Here is a 14,586-nt window from a genome sequence, read left to right as displayed (position 1 = left end):
GTATAATGGATATGCGATAAAGTGCACACATGTAAAAGGTACCATTTGATAAGTTTTAACAGATGTATACACATGTGAAACTATTACCACCATCGAGATAGTCAACATGTATCCATCACCCACTAACGTCTCCTCATGGCCCTTTATGTTCCTGTTTTTAAAAGCTGCTAAATGGTTTTCCAAAATATTTGTACTATTTTCTATTCTCATCAGCAGTAAATGACCATTCCAGTTGCTATGTTGTCACACTACTGCTGTATTTATTTTTTTAAATTTTAGTCATTCTGATGGGTGTATTATGTATATTATTATGGGTTTAATGTACACGATCCTAATGACTAAAATGTTGAGCATCTTTCCATGTGTTTATTTGCCATCTGTACATCTTCTTTGTTGAACTGTCTTTTCAAATCTTTTGCCATTTAAAAAAGTAGGTTGATGTTTTCTTACTTGTTGAGTTTTAATAATTCTGTATGTATTTGGATACTATTACTTTTTAGCTACTTTTTTACAAGGGTATTTTTTCCAGTTTTTGGGTTGACTTTTCACTTGCTTTGTAGTATCTTTTGAAGAGCAGAAGATTTTAATCGTAATGAAGTCCAATTTAATTGTTGAATTACAGATTATGCATTTTGTGTCATATGTAAAAAATGTTTGCTTAGCACGTCACAAAGATTTTTCTTATGTTTGTTCTAGAAATTTTACAGATTTGTGCTCCATTTTGAGTTTCCTTTTGTATATGGAGTGAGGTGAGGTATGGATTCAAGTTCACTTTTTGGATATGGACAGCCAATTGTTCCAGCACCACATGTTGAAAAGGCTGTCCTTTCTCCACTGCATTGCCATCCTGCCTTTGTCAGTCATAAGCTGGTTGCATATGTGTTATCTATTTCTGGACTGTCTATTGAATTTTATTAATTTGCAGATGCTCCCCAAATTGTGGGAAAGCCAGTGTTTAAGTCAAAAGCAATTTAATACTTCAGTAAACCCACTGTAAAGTCAATAAGTCAAACCACCTTAAGTTGGGGATTGTCTGTATTTGACTTTCTTTATACAGGTTGAGCATTGCTAATTTAAATATCCCAAATCTGAAATGCTCTAAAACCCCAAACTTTTTGATTGCCAACATGGACACCACAGTGGAAAAATTCTATGTCCGACCTCGTGTATACAAACATTGTTTCATGCCCCAAATTATTAAAAGTATTGTTTAAAATTACCTTCAGTCTTTGTGTATAAGGTAAATATGAAAAATAAATGTATTTTGTGTTTAGACTTGGGTCCTATCCCCAAGATATCTCATCATGTATATGCAAATATTCCAAAATCCAAAATCTGAAAAACTTCTAGTCTGAAGCATTTTGAATAAGGGATACTCAGCCTGTACCTGTGGCACACTGTTTTCGTAACTATTGAATTATAGTAATTCTTGAAATGAATCCTCCAACTTTGTTCTTTGTTCTGTTTTGACTATGCTAGATCCTTTGCATTTTCACATGAACTGTAGAATCAGCTTATCAATAAAATAAAGACTGCTTGCTTGTTGGAAATTAAGTTGGGATTGTGTCATATTTATAGATTAATTTGGGGAGAATTGACATCTTAACAATGGTAAATCTACTCCTCAATAAAATGTATGTCTGCTTTTATAGAGGTAATATTTAATTTTCTCAGTAGTATTTTGTAGTTTTTCATTTATAGGTCTTTTCATATTTTATCAGATTTATCTGTATTTCATTTTTGATGAAGTTGTAAATGATAGTTTAGTTAGTGTAGATGAATTTGACTTTCTTTATACAGGTTGAGCATTGCTAATCCAAATACACATTTTTATAAAACTATAGAAAATGATAGTTTTAAAATTTTCATTTGATTGTTTATTGCTAGCCTATAGAAATACAGTTAATTTTTCTATATTGAATTTGTATCCTTCAATCTTGTTAAACTCACTTGTTAGTTCTGGCACATTGTTGGTAGATTTGATCAGATTTTCTTCATAGACCAAAGGTTGTTAAACCTTTCTTTCTCAAACTACCCTCTTACTAAGGATAGTGAATATTTTAGACTTGTGGCAAAAGGGTCTCTTTTGCAGCTGATAAACTCTGCCATTTTAGGATGAGAGCAGCCATAGATCATCCATAAATTAATGAACACAGCTGTGTTCCAATAAAAGCTTATCAGACAAGAAGCTGGCCCACAGGTTGGGGTTTACCCATACTTATTGTATGGTCATGGTTGTGTATAAAGACAATTTTATTTCTTTTTTTAAACTTGGATGCCTCTTATTTCTTTTTCTTGCCTGACTGCATTAACTAGAATCTTCAGAACAATGCTACAAACAAGTAGTGAAAGCAGACATTCCCACGTTCTTCCTCATCTTATGGGAAATGCATTCAGTTTTTCACTATGATGCACGTTAGCTGTGGATTCATCATAGACATTGCTTATCATGCTGAAGAACTTCCTTTGGATTCTTATGTTGCTGAGAGTGTTTCTTCTTTGAAACGTCACGAGTAAATTTTATCAGGTGCCTGTATCTGTTGGGATGATCCTATAGGTCTTCTCTTTTAGTTCGTTTTATGGTAAATAATGATGATGTTTCAATGTTAAGCCAACCTTCCATTTCTGGAATAAACCCCATTTGTTTATGATGTATTACCTTTTTATTATACCATTGGATACAATTTACTAAAGTCTCATTTAGAATTTATTATAAAGACTTTTATTTTTTAGACCAGTTTTATGTTCCTGTCAAAATTGAGAGGGAGGTTCAGATATTTTTTTGTATACCCCCAACCCAATACATGTTTAGCCTCCTTCATTACCAGTGTCCTTCACCATAGTGGTAGTTGCTATGATAGATGAGCCTAAATTGACACATCACAATCACCCAAAGCCCATAATTTGCATTGGGGTTCACTCTTGGTACTGTACATGTATGGATTTGGACAAATGTACAATGATGTGTATCCATGTTATATAAATTATTTTGACTTCCCTAAAAATCCTCTGTGCTCTGCCTATGTATCTTTTCCTGCTGTCTCTTACCATTTGGCACCCTTTTACTTTATCCATAGTTTTGCCTTTTCCTGATCATATAGTTGGAATCATACAGGAAGTAGCCTTTTCAGATTAGCTTATGTCACTTGGTAATATGCATTTAAGTTTCCTTCACATATTTTCATGAATTGATTGCTCCTTTCTTTATGTGTAGGGTGATATTCCACTGTATGGCTGTGTAACCACAGTTTATTCACTCCGCTATTGGAGGATGTCTTCATTGCATCACAAATTGGTTGAATTTTTACATTCGTGCTCATGAGGGAATTTTCTTGTTGGTAATATTTTCTGGTTTTGGTTCAGGGTAAAGCTAACATTACAGACTGAGTTGAGATATACTCCTTCTTTCTGTTTCTTTTGGGAGAGTTTATGTATAATTGTATTATTTTCTTCCAGAAATGTTTTGTAGAATTCACCAGCATAGCTAGCTGGGTCTGGAGTTTTCTTTTAGGAAGGTTTTTAACTATAACTTAACTTTCTTTTATAGATATAGGGCAATTCACGTTATCTATTGCTTCTTGATTGAGATTTGCTAATTTTCGTTTTTAAAGGAATTTGTTAATTTTATCTAAGTTGTCATGTTTACTTACATAGAAATTATAATATCTTGTTATATTTTTAGTATCTGTAGAATCTATAATAATGTCACATTGTTTATTTCTGAAATTAGTAATTTGCATTGTTTCTTTTTTTCTGAGCAGCCTAGCTAAATGGAGCTTTATCACATTTATTGATCTCCTCAAGCTGTTTTGTGTTGTTGATTTTTTTCTATTGTTTCTTCTGGAACCAACAGTATAACAAAATACCATAGACTGGTTCAAACAACGGAAGTTGATTTCTCGCAGTTGTGGGGTCAGCAAGTCCAAGATCCAGATGCTGTCGTGTTTGGTGTATGGTTAGGGAACACGTCCTAGTTCACGAATGAATTCTTTTTCTCTGCGCCCTCACTTGGCAGAAGGGGTGAAGGAGATCTGGGGTCTGTTGTATAAGAGCACTAAGCACTAATCCCATTCATGAGGGCTTGGCTCTCATGACCAACTACCTGTAAAAATCCCCCCTCCTAATACCGTCACATCTGTGACTGGCTTTCAGCATATAAATTTTGGGGAAGACAAACATTCAGACCACAGCAGATGTTTATTATTTCCTTTCCTCTGCTTGCTTTGGGTTTAATTCACTCTTCTTTTATCTAGTTGCTTAAGGTAGAAGTCAAGGTCATTGATTTAAGACTCTTCTAATATAGACATTCGGCAGTGCTAAAAATTTGTATTCAAGTACAGCTGTAGCTGCATTCCACAAATTCTGGTTGACAAATTTTTATTCAGTTCAGAATATTTTATAATTTCTATTTCTATTTTCATTACCTGTTTGACCCAGGGTTATTTAGATGTGTGTTACTTAGTTTCCAAATATTTGAGTATTTCCCAGAGTTATTTTTGTTATTGGTCTTTAATCTGATTGATTTGTGGTCAGGGCACATACTTTGTATGACTTAAATCCTTCTGACTCAATCCTTTAATTGAGAGTTGTTGTATGGCCTAAAATATGGTCTATTTTGGTAAGTGTTCCGTGGGTACTTGAAAAGCATAGTGTTGTTCAAGTCTATTCTCGCTGATTTTCTGCCTTCTTGTTCTATCACTTATTGAATAAAGGGTATTGAAACCTCAGATTACTTAGAAATTGTCTGTTTCTTTTTGTAGTTCTATCCACTTTGGTCTCATATATTGTGAGGCTGGTTTGTTATTAGGGGCATAAAGACTTAGGATTGTTATGTTTTGTTGATTAACTGAACCTTTTACTATTGTGACATGACCTTTTGTTATTTATTGCTGGTTTTTTTTTTTTTGCTATGAAATCTACTTTGGTATTAATACAGCCACTCCTGCTCAGCTGCCTTTGGCAACTGTTAGCATGTATCTTTTTCCATCCTTACAACCAATTTGTGTCTTTACATTTAAAGTGCATTTCTTATAGGCAGCCTGTAGTTGGGTCTTGCTTTCTTGCTGAGCCTGACAGTCTGTATTATAGTTGAGATTCTTAGACAAGTGTCATTTATAATGTGATTATTGATATAGTTATGTTTGTCTAGTAGCTGTTTGATTGCTATTAGTCCCATCTGTTCTTTGTTCCCCTTCTTTTGCTGCTTTCTTTTAGATTTGTCAACTGTTTTTTATGATTCAATTTTGTATATATTTTTGGGTTTGTTAGCAATAACTGTTTTGCTATCTTAGTGTTTAGGATTTTTAGTATATAATTTTAACTTATCACAGTTCACCTTCAGTAATATTATACATCATAGATGGTATAAAAAATGACAATCATACATTTTCATTTTTTTCTGTCCCAGACACTTCCTTCCTGAATCTGTGGGATTATGGTTTGTATTAAGGTTAGAATATTTTTGGCCATTTTCTCTTTAATTTTTTTTCTGTCTCTTCTTTTTTATTTGGGGAGTTATCTATTAGCTGCTTGAAAGTTTCTTGCAGTTTATTGTGTCAAATTTAGGAATTTTTCCTTTGTTATCTTTAATTTGTGTTTATTTCCATCCACTATAGTTTTTACTTCTGACAATGTAATTTGCGTCTCTACAAGTACGGTTTTTTTTTTTTTTTTTTAAGAAAAACCTTCCCTGCCTCCACTTATTGTCTTGAGTTTTATTTGGAGTACAGAGATTTACTTATACTCTTTCCATTCTTGCTGTTAGATTTGGGGTAATTCCTCACTCCTGAGGCAAGACCTTTCTGAATATTCATTGTCCTGTTAAGTATGTGGTATTTTGGCCTGGCTCATGGGAATGGACCCTCTTCCAGTCATTGTGTGAACCCCAGACATAGTTTCTGCTAATTTTCTTTAACCACTTTTTAAAATTTTATTTTCCATTGTTCTTAGGAAGTTTCCTAGCATGCAAGCACTTTTCATTACTCCACTAAATACCCAAGAGGGAATCTCTGCACATCTCCAGGATTTGTTTCCTTTACTGCTTTTTTCTCTCCAGTTTTCTGTCCTGTTATCTCTATATGCTTTGGTTTTACTAGCCTCTCAGCTTCATCACCCCAGCTCAATGTCAGATTTTCTCCCTTTGTCATGGCCTCAAACCTCTGTCAAAACTCTGCCAAAAGAGCTGGGACATTTGTAAGGCCTGCTATATTTGTTTTCTGTCTTTCAGTGATCACTTACCATCTTCATTGCCTGAAGTCCACTGTGTTGAAAATCATTGTTTAATGTATTTTGTCTGTTTTGTTTTTTATTCATTCAGATAAGATGAAAAATCAGTATCTGTTACTCCATCAGAGCTAGTAACAGATTGCAGCAGAGCTTCAGCACAGCACATGCTGCAAACTGGCCAGAGTTCTTTGCTTTCCTCTTTGCTTAACTGCTTCTTTCTCATCCTTCATTTCTCAGTGTAGCATCTCTTCCTCAGGGAAATCTTCCCTAGGTGAAGTATAGATCAAATTATCTTATGCAATCATATAACTATGGTTTTTCTCTTTTTTTTTACAAGACCTATCTGAGTTTATAACTGTCACCTTTTTATCTTGGTTCTTCACTACACTTGAAGCTAAAACAATAGCAGAGGTGTTGTCTTATCTGCAGAGCTTACTATAATATCTTCCACCTTGTAGGCACTCAATATGTACATATTTATTCAATGTATGAATGAATACATGTTAAAAATGCACAGTCCTTTATATCCAAAAATCTACTCATGTATTTTATCTCTACTTTGTTTTTTCCTGGTTACAGATTGTGTTCACCTATTGAAAATTAAAAATACATTTTGTTTATGTAAAAGATCAATAGAACTTAAAGATAATCACTGTGAGCAACTTAGAGTAAAAATTCAAAAAATGAAAAATAAGGCTAGTGTACTACAAAAGAGACTATCTGAAAAAGAAGAAATAAAATCGCAGTTAGAGCATGAAAGACTTCAATTGGAAAAAGAACTCTGTAGTTTGAGGTATGACCTAGTTTTAAATAAATGTTTGAACTATTTGTTTTATATTAAAGATGTATAAGGAGAAGTTTTGTAATTGCAAACTTTCCTTCTAGGATTTAACAGGGAAGAAAACTTCTTAATCTTATGGAGCGTGAAATTATTGGATATAATATCACAAGTTCTTAATTGTGAATACTTCTCTAATAATTAAATGCATATTCTTTTAAGTCATGGTTTTAATGGCCCTGTAGAATTTTACCCTTTGGAAATCTCATTATTTAATTGATGAATGGAATTTTAGGTTTTAAAAATTTTTGTAATAATGCTACAAGGAACGTCTTTTATATACACATAGTTTTCTACATTTCTAATTATTTACTTTGGATAAATTCTTCTGGTTAAAGTATAGAAACTTTTTAGATCTGTTTTAGATCTTTGATCAATATTTCTAAATTGTTCTTAAGAATGTTTATATTAATTTATAATTCAACCAACAGAGTATAAAACAGATATTTTTCTTTACCCAGAATAATTATTTTAAAAATTATCAGCTGGGTGCAGTGGCTTATGCCTGTAATCCCAGCACTTTGGTAGGCCGAGGTGGGCAGATCACGAGGTCAGGAGTTCGAGCCCAGTCTGCCCAACATAGTGAAATGCTATCTCTACTAAAAATACAAAAAATTAGCCAGGTGTGGTGGTTGCACCTGTAATCCCAGCTACTCAGGAGGCTGAGGCAGGAGAATCATGTGAACCTGCGAGGCAGAGGTTGCAGTGAGCCGAGATTGCACCATTGCACTCCAGCCCAGCAATAGTACGAGACTCCCTCTCAAAAAAAAAAAAAAAAATTATCCAGTTTTATTCTTAATATGCAGGGAATAAATAGTAAAATGGAAGGTGATTACTGATTAGCTTATTCAACATCTCTCTCATCTCTTATTCAACATATCTCTGCTATGTAGATAAAATTAGTTCAGTTTTATGCTGAAGACATGTATTATTCTTTATTGTTTAATTAAATATTAGATCTTGTGTTGTTCCAAAACAGATTTCAAAGTTGGTTATAAAATACATACTAATCAACAGGATAGACTGAAAGTGTTACCCAAAAAACAATCTTAAAAAGTGTAGGGTAACATATTACATTCTTAACCCCATCTTGGATTACAGTAATCTGCTGATATATGTTTCATAAAGACATCGAAAATGCTATCTTACAATGTAAATTATGTTTACGGATACTTGGAATGAATGTTTCATGAAGATGAAAATGTATTTCTAGTGAATGCATCAACTTGTTTATAAAAAGTAACTTTATGTTAATTAACTCTAAATGATTCATCCTAATTGAGGAGTAATTACTATGTGAAGAAAAGATAATTTTTATCTTGTAACTTTACTGAATAATTTTCAACATCCTTTTTCATAATATTTGCTAGAGTTACTAGTAACAGAAACTTATGCAAGATGTTCTTTTATCAATACATTTCAACTTATACATGTCCTTTGGATGAAATTGAGGTGAGAAATTAAAAACATGAGAACTAGAAAGAAAAATAGTATTTAAGAACATAGAAACTTTATTAGGATAATAAACCAACGTATGAATGTTTTATTTTCTAATATCAACAAAGAGAGTCAAACTCTGTAAGATATTTGAAGAGATTTATTCTGAACCAAATATGAGTGACCGTAGCCCCCGACACAGCCCTCAGGAGGTCCTGAGAACATGTGCCCAAGGTGGTCAGGGCGCAGCTTAGTTTTATACATTTTAGAGAGGCATGAGACATCAGTCAAATACATTTAAGAAATACATTGGTTTGGTTCAGAAAGGCAGGCCAACTCAAAGCTGGGGCTTCCAGGCTATAAGTAAATTTAAACATTTTCTGGTTGACAATTGGTTGAGTTTATTTGAAGACCTGGGATTAATGGAAAGAAATGTTCAGGTTAAGATAAATGATTGTGGGGACCAAGTTTTATTGTGCAGAGGAATCTCTCAGCAGACTTCAGAGAGAGCAGGTTGTAAAATATTTCTTATCAGACCCAGAAGGGTGCCTGGCTCTTAGCTGATTATCCCCTGGATCTGCATAGAAAGGAAGGAAAACAAAGGGGAAAGGGGGTTCTCTATAGAATGTGGATTTTTCCCACAAGAGACTTTGCAGGGCAATTTCAAGGCATGGCAAGGAAATATATTTTGGATTAGATATTTTCTTCCTTGTCTCATAATGTTATGCCAGAGTCAGATTGAAAAGCAAGTCACAATATACAGGGTCAAATATAACCCATCTGATGAGAATCCATGGTTTGTAGGGCATGACTTCCTGGACCCCTTAGGTAGGAATTTGGGCAACATAAAAAATTAGAGCTTAGTCCTCACTGATAAGATAAATTCTAAGATAAGTATATTTACAGATTTGCCATACAGCAAGAAAAAAAGAAAAGAAGAAATGTTGAAGAGTTGTACCAAAAAGTTAGGGAAAAGTTAAGAATAACAGAAGAGCAGTATAGGATAGAAGCTGATGTGACAAAACAAATTAAACTGGCTCTCAAATCAGTGGAGGTGGAATTGAAGACAGGAGGAAATAATTCAAATCAGGTAAACTAATGTTTGGTAAAACTTCATATTTCTACTCTTATTAATATTACTTATAATATCTCTTTCATTTAATGTATATTATTTAGGCCTAAACAATCCCCAAATTTTATTTCATCTTAAAAATGAATCATGATTATAGCTACAATTATTTATAATAAATATTGAAATATTTTATTTAAGTTCAAAGGCCTTTTGAAAACAATGCTATTCTATAATATATACTTAATGATATTGTAAGTATTTTGTTCCTAGTGACATAGTTCAGCATATTTTCCCCTATTTCATGTTAATTACATTTCAAATGTTATGGAAAAGAAATAAAAGTTATCACAATAGCAAATAATCTCATGATTTTCTAAGAAGAGCTTTATAAATTTAATTTTCTTGACTTTTGGTGTCTTGAAATAGAAGATTATTTTTGTATGTATATATCTACCTCACAGAAGTTACTGATTTGGTGGAAGAGCACTAGGAGTAGAGTCAGAAAAGCTGGCAAAAATCCTGCAGCTTGCTTATATTTTTAACCTTTTGCTATAGAATTATAATTAAATGAGTTCATTGATTTGTGCATGTAAAAGTGCTTACTTAGTACAATGCCTAGACTTATCATTTATCAATAAATGTCATTCTTAAAACTGACCATAACAATATTAGAAAAGTAGAATATCTATACAATATTTTAGAAAAAGGGAACTTAAAGAATTTGGAAAATGTCATTCATCTGTCCAAATATCTGCCAAGCTAAGGTTCTCACTATAGGGAGAGGTATAGTCTAGATGTTAGAGTGTAAACCCAATTTTTTAATGTGGTCATAGTTATTAATTCTTTATGCCTTGCAATTTGTTGTAATTCAGTAAAAGCCTTTTTTAATCCTGAAATTTAAAAAAATTATCTAGTGGTTTCTTTTTTGCTTTCATGGATTCACTGTCTTCAAATAAACTTTTGAACTTTGGGGAATTTATGCTGTATGAGGTTTGAGGTTTTGACTCAACTTCTTTTTTCCCAGTTAGATATCCAGTTATGGCAACCTCTTATTGTATAAATGTACAGGTTATTATTTAATTTCAGTAGCAATCACAATATGTTATCCTATTGGATACTAGTTATAAGTTTTCTTTGTTTTACTTAGATTTCTGAAACTGATGAAAAAGAAGAAGACTTGCTGCATGAAAACCGCTTGATGCAAGATGAAATTGCCAGGCTCAGGCTGGAAATAGACACAATAAAAAACCAAAACCTGGAAAAGAAATACTTAAAAGACTTTGAAATTGATTGTGAAAAGAAAGCATGAAGACCTTCAAAAGGCTGTAAAACGGAATGGGGAAATATTAGCAAAAACGATAGCCTGTTATAGTGGACTGCTTGCTGCTCTGATGGATGAAAACACAACGCTCCATTCCAAACTGGAGAAGCAAAGAGAGAGCAGGCAAAGACTGGAAAGAGAAATGCAATCATACCGTTGTAGACTGAATGCTGCTCTATGTGATCATGATCAAAGTCACTCATCAGAAAGAGACCAAGAGCTTGCTTTCCAGGGAACAGTAGATAAATTGTGTCATTTACAGGAAAATTTGAATTCTTGTGTTCTGATTCTTAGCAACTTTCTAAAGTTGAGAGTAAGTCCAGAGTCCTCGAAACTGAGCTCCATTACACAAGAGAGGCTCTGAAAGAAAAGGCTTTGGTTTTGGAACACGTGCAAAGTGAGCTAAAGCAAAAACAGAATCAAATGAAGGACATTGAAAACAGGTACAAAAGTGGATACAATACAATGCAAAAATGCACAGAAAAGCGGGAAAGATTTTGTCAACTAAAAAAACAAAATATGTTGCTTCAACAGCACCTGGATGATGCTCGCAACAAAGCTGACAATCAAGAAAAAGCAATACTTAATATTCAAGCCAGATGTGATGCTAGAGTACAAAACCTTCAAGCTGAGTGCAGAAAGCGCTGTCTTTTACTAGAAGAAGACAGTAAAAGGTTGGTAAATGAATTGAATCATTTGAAAGAAAAAGAACGCCAATATGAAAAAGAGCAAGCAGAAAGAAAAGTAAGTATCAAGAAAAATAAGTATTTTTCAAACTTCCTGAAGTAAAATTTAAAGTAATATTTGGTTACAGCTGAATGTTGGATCTAGTTGAATATAAAAAAGATACATATGATAAATATATCTGCTATATCAGCTTAGAAACATTCCTTGTTTCCAGCAAGTCAAAGTTAGAACTGAGAGATGCTTTCCTCTGATTAAAGTCAATGTGTCACTTATAAAATTTTAAGTTATAAAATGTTAATATAGACTAATATTAATAATGTAGTCTTATACTGCTGAAATAATAATTTTAATGTATTTATGTTGCAACATTTTAAGACCATGATAAATCAGATATATGGAAATGCTCATACCTAAAATGGTATTTTGAAATTGATTCAATTAAGTGGGGTACTTTGACAGTTAATTTCAGATTTCCTAGATGAACTGAAGTGTATTCCCTATTTCATAATTACTTTTCTTCAGTAGCTTGAAATATGTCTTAGTTGGTAAAATTTTGTTTTTCTTCATGTCAATTTGACTTAAATCTGAAACTATTTCAATCTCAAATTATGTATAGATATGATCATTCTATTCTTTAAAGGCATCTAATTTTACTTATATTATAATATGGGGAAAATGCAGTAAATTTTAGCCAAATCATGTTTGATTTTATCTTCCCACTGGCATTTATAATTTACTTTCAGTTTTTAAACAAAAAATTTGCTCATAATTTTTATTTCAAGGCTCAATTACTATCATTTGGATATAACTTTGTCCAGGACAAAGAGAGGCATAGCTATCTGTGATTTATTAGTTTGACACTGGATCCCCGTTTTCAGACTAAGGAGGATTTCAGACTAATGAGGAGTGGCAGGATTCACGCAGAGTAGGAATGGAGTGAGTCAGGGAGGAGAGACACAGCAGCTGAGTTAGGGCGGGAGGTGGAGGGCAGGTTACTTAGAGCATCTAAGGCCACTGGAATTTTACTTTTCTTCTGAGATAGACATCTATTGGAAGGATTTAAGCAGATGATTTAATGTGAGGAACTCTGAGGTTGATTTGAGTTTGTAATAAAAAAAAGAGGGAAATCATTCCACAATGTAGAATTTACCACCATCAGTCTCACCCACATACTCATTTCTTTTTGAGACTTCAGAAGGTTTTTAAGCATTGCAGATTCATCAGGGGAGGAATGACTAGTGGGCTGAATATGCTATGTGAATAACAATACCAGTTTGGCAGGAAGATAACACCTTCTGTATCCTTAACTGGATTCAGTAATGAACAGGGATGTGTACACATGAGGAAAAGAAGGTGAATCTGTCTGTGTGGTGATATTTTTCAAAGTGTATGCCTTAGAGTTAAATATTATTAATGGTTTAATAATAAGGTGATTTGTAAAATCAGTAACAAAAATAACATCAGGTAGCTGTGAGACAGCTTTAACAAAAATGAGATGATGTCTTAAACAAACAATCAGCAACAAAATCTTTGCTGGATGCTTCATCGCGTCACTGCATCTATTTAGAAAATAAGATGCAGGATTCAAGGAAGAAATTAGACCAGATGAGAAGTCAAGAATGTATGAAACTTTGCACACCAACAACTGTTAATCTGTAGCTAGTTAACTAATATAAAGTGTTTTGGAGTACTAATTTTAGTGGATGGCTTTCTTTTGTATTTTCCTTATTATTAATTTTATTACAATTTTATTATAATGCACCTATATCTTAATCTCTGGCTTTCATTCTGCCATTTTTTGTACATATATTTTTTTCTTAAATATTTAACCTTAGGAAAGTTGAGAATTATGCATAATTTCTCACAGAAGTTGAGAGAGTTTTTTTTCCTGTTAAACAGTCTATTTTTAATGATTTCTCTATTGGCATGGTGAGGCAAGCCAGATTAATTCAGAAGATAATGTCTAATGGAATGTTTCAGAAAATTATCTTATTTTTAGTCTCTACTTTTCTGAATGTGTAAAGAACCTGTGTATACTTATTTCACAGATTTCAGGTTAACTTGTTCAGAAAGGCCATTTTACTGAATACATTTTTATTTCGATGAAAATCCTTACTCTCTTTGTATTGGGCTCAGAGAGCACACTCTGTCTCTATATGAATATGGACAGTTAGCATTTGCCAACATGTATCTATTTTCTCTTATTTATAGAAAAAGCTAAACTAAAATGGGGGTTATAGAAGTTCAGCAAAGGATGGGTTTGAGATGTTTGGGTTGGTTAAGTGGGCATTTAGACAACAAGGCTTCTCCTTTGGTGTGTTTAATGGACATTTTTGCAGTTTAAGATGACGCTTTTAAATTACTTCTCTCCTAATGATGACTTGAGTCCTGCTATTCAATGGGAGAGTCAATAAGAGCCTGTAGGATCTTATTTGGAACTGACTTTGTCGATTTTAATTTTGTTCCTGCTTGTTTTTAAATTTTCTTGTTGTTTCCCTAGAAAGGAAAGATGACGCTTGGTTTTAAATATTTAAAAATGTGCAAGTTGCTTTGCTATAATAAAACTAAATGCATACATACAAAAAATAAAATTATAGTTGATGTGGTAGTGTTTGGAATTCAAAATATAAATGCTTAGCATGAGGTAATCCTTTATCTTTCCACATTTTACCAGTTTGTAAGTTTGAGTATGTAACTGATAAAATGTAATTCAAAAGCAAGAAGAATGTTGTGTTTTAGTCCTAGAGCAGGGGTCAGTGAACTTTCTGTAAAGGGCCAGATAGTATTATTTAAGGGTTTGTGAGCCATAAGATCTTTGTTGCAATAACTCAGCCCTGCAATTACAGCACAAAAGTAGCCATGAACGATATGCAGACTGAAGGGGTGTAGCAGTGTCCCACTAAAATTAATTACAAAAAACAGGTAATGGGATGATTTCTCCTACATTATGACCTTTTTTAAATAAAAAAGATTGTGATAGTCTAAAATATTTTATATATATTTTGT

General features: G+C 33.0%; 1 pseudogene; it reads left to right on the top strand.

Annotated features, from left to right (window-relative positions):
- LOC117979209 (ankyrin repeat domain-containing protein 36B-like) overlaps window positions 1-14,586 on the top strand; it is a 38,704-nt pseudogene that overhangs the window by 21,482 nt on the left and 2,636 nt on the right.

This window comes from Pan paniscus, chromosome 12 (assembly GCF_029289425.2).
Source record: "Pan paniscus chromosome 12, NHGRI_mPanPan1-v2.0_pri, whole genome shotgun sequence".
NCBI classification, from domain to species: domain Eukaryota; kingdom Metazoa; phylum Chordata; class Mammalia; order Primates; family Hominidae; genus Pan; species Pan paniscus.
The sequence above is the reverse complement of the archived record's forward strand: the minus strand, read 5'-3'. Positions and strand labels throughout refer to the sequence as shown.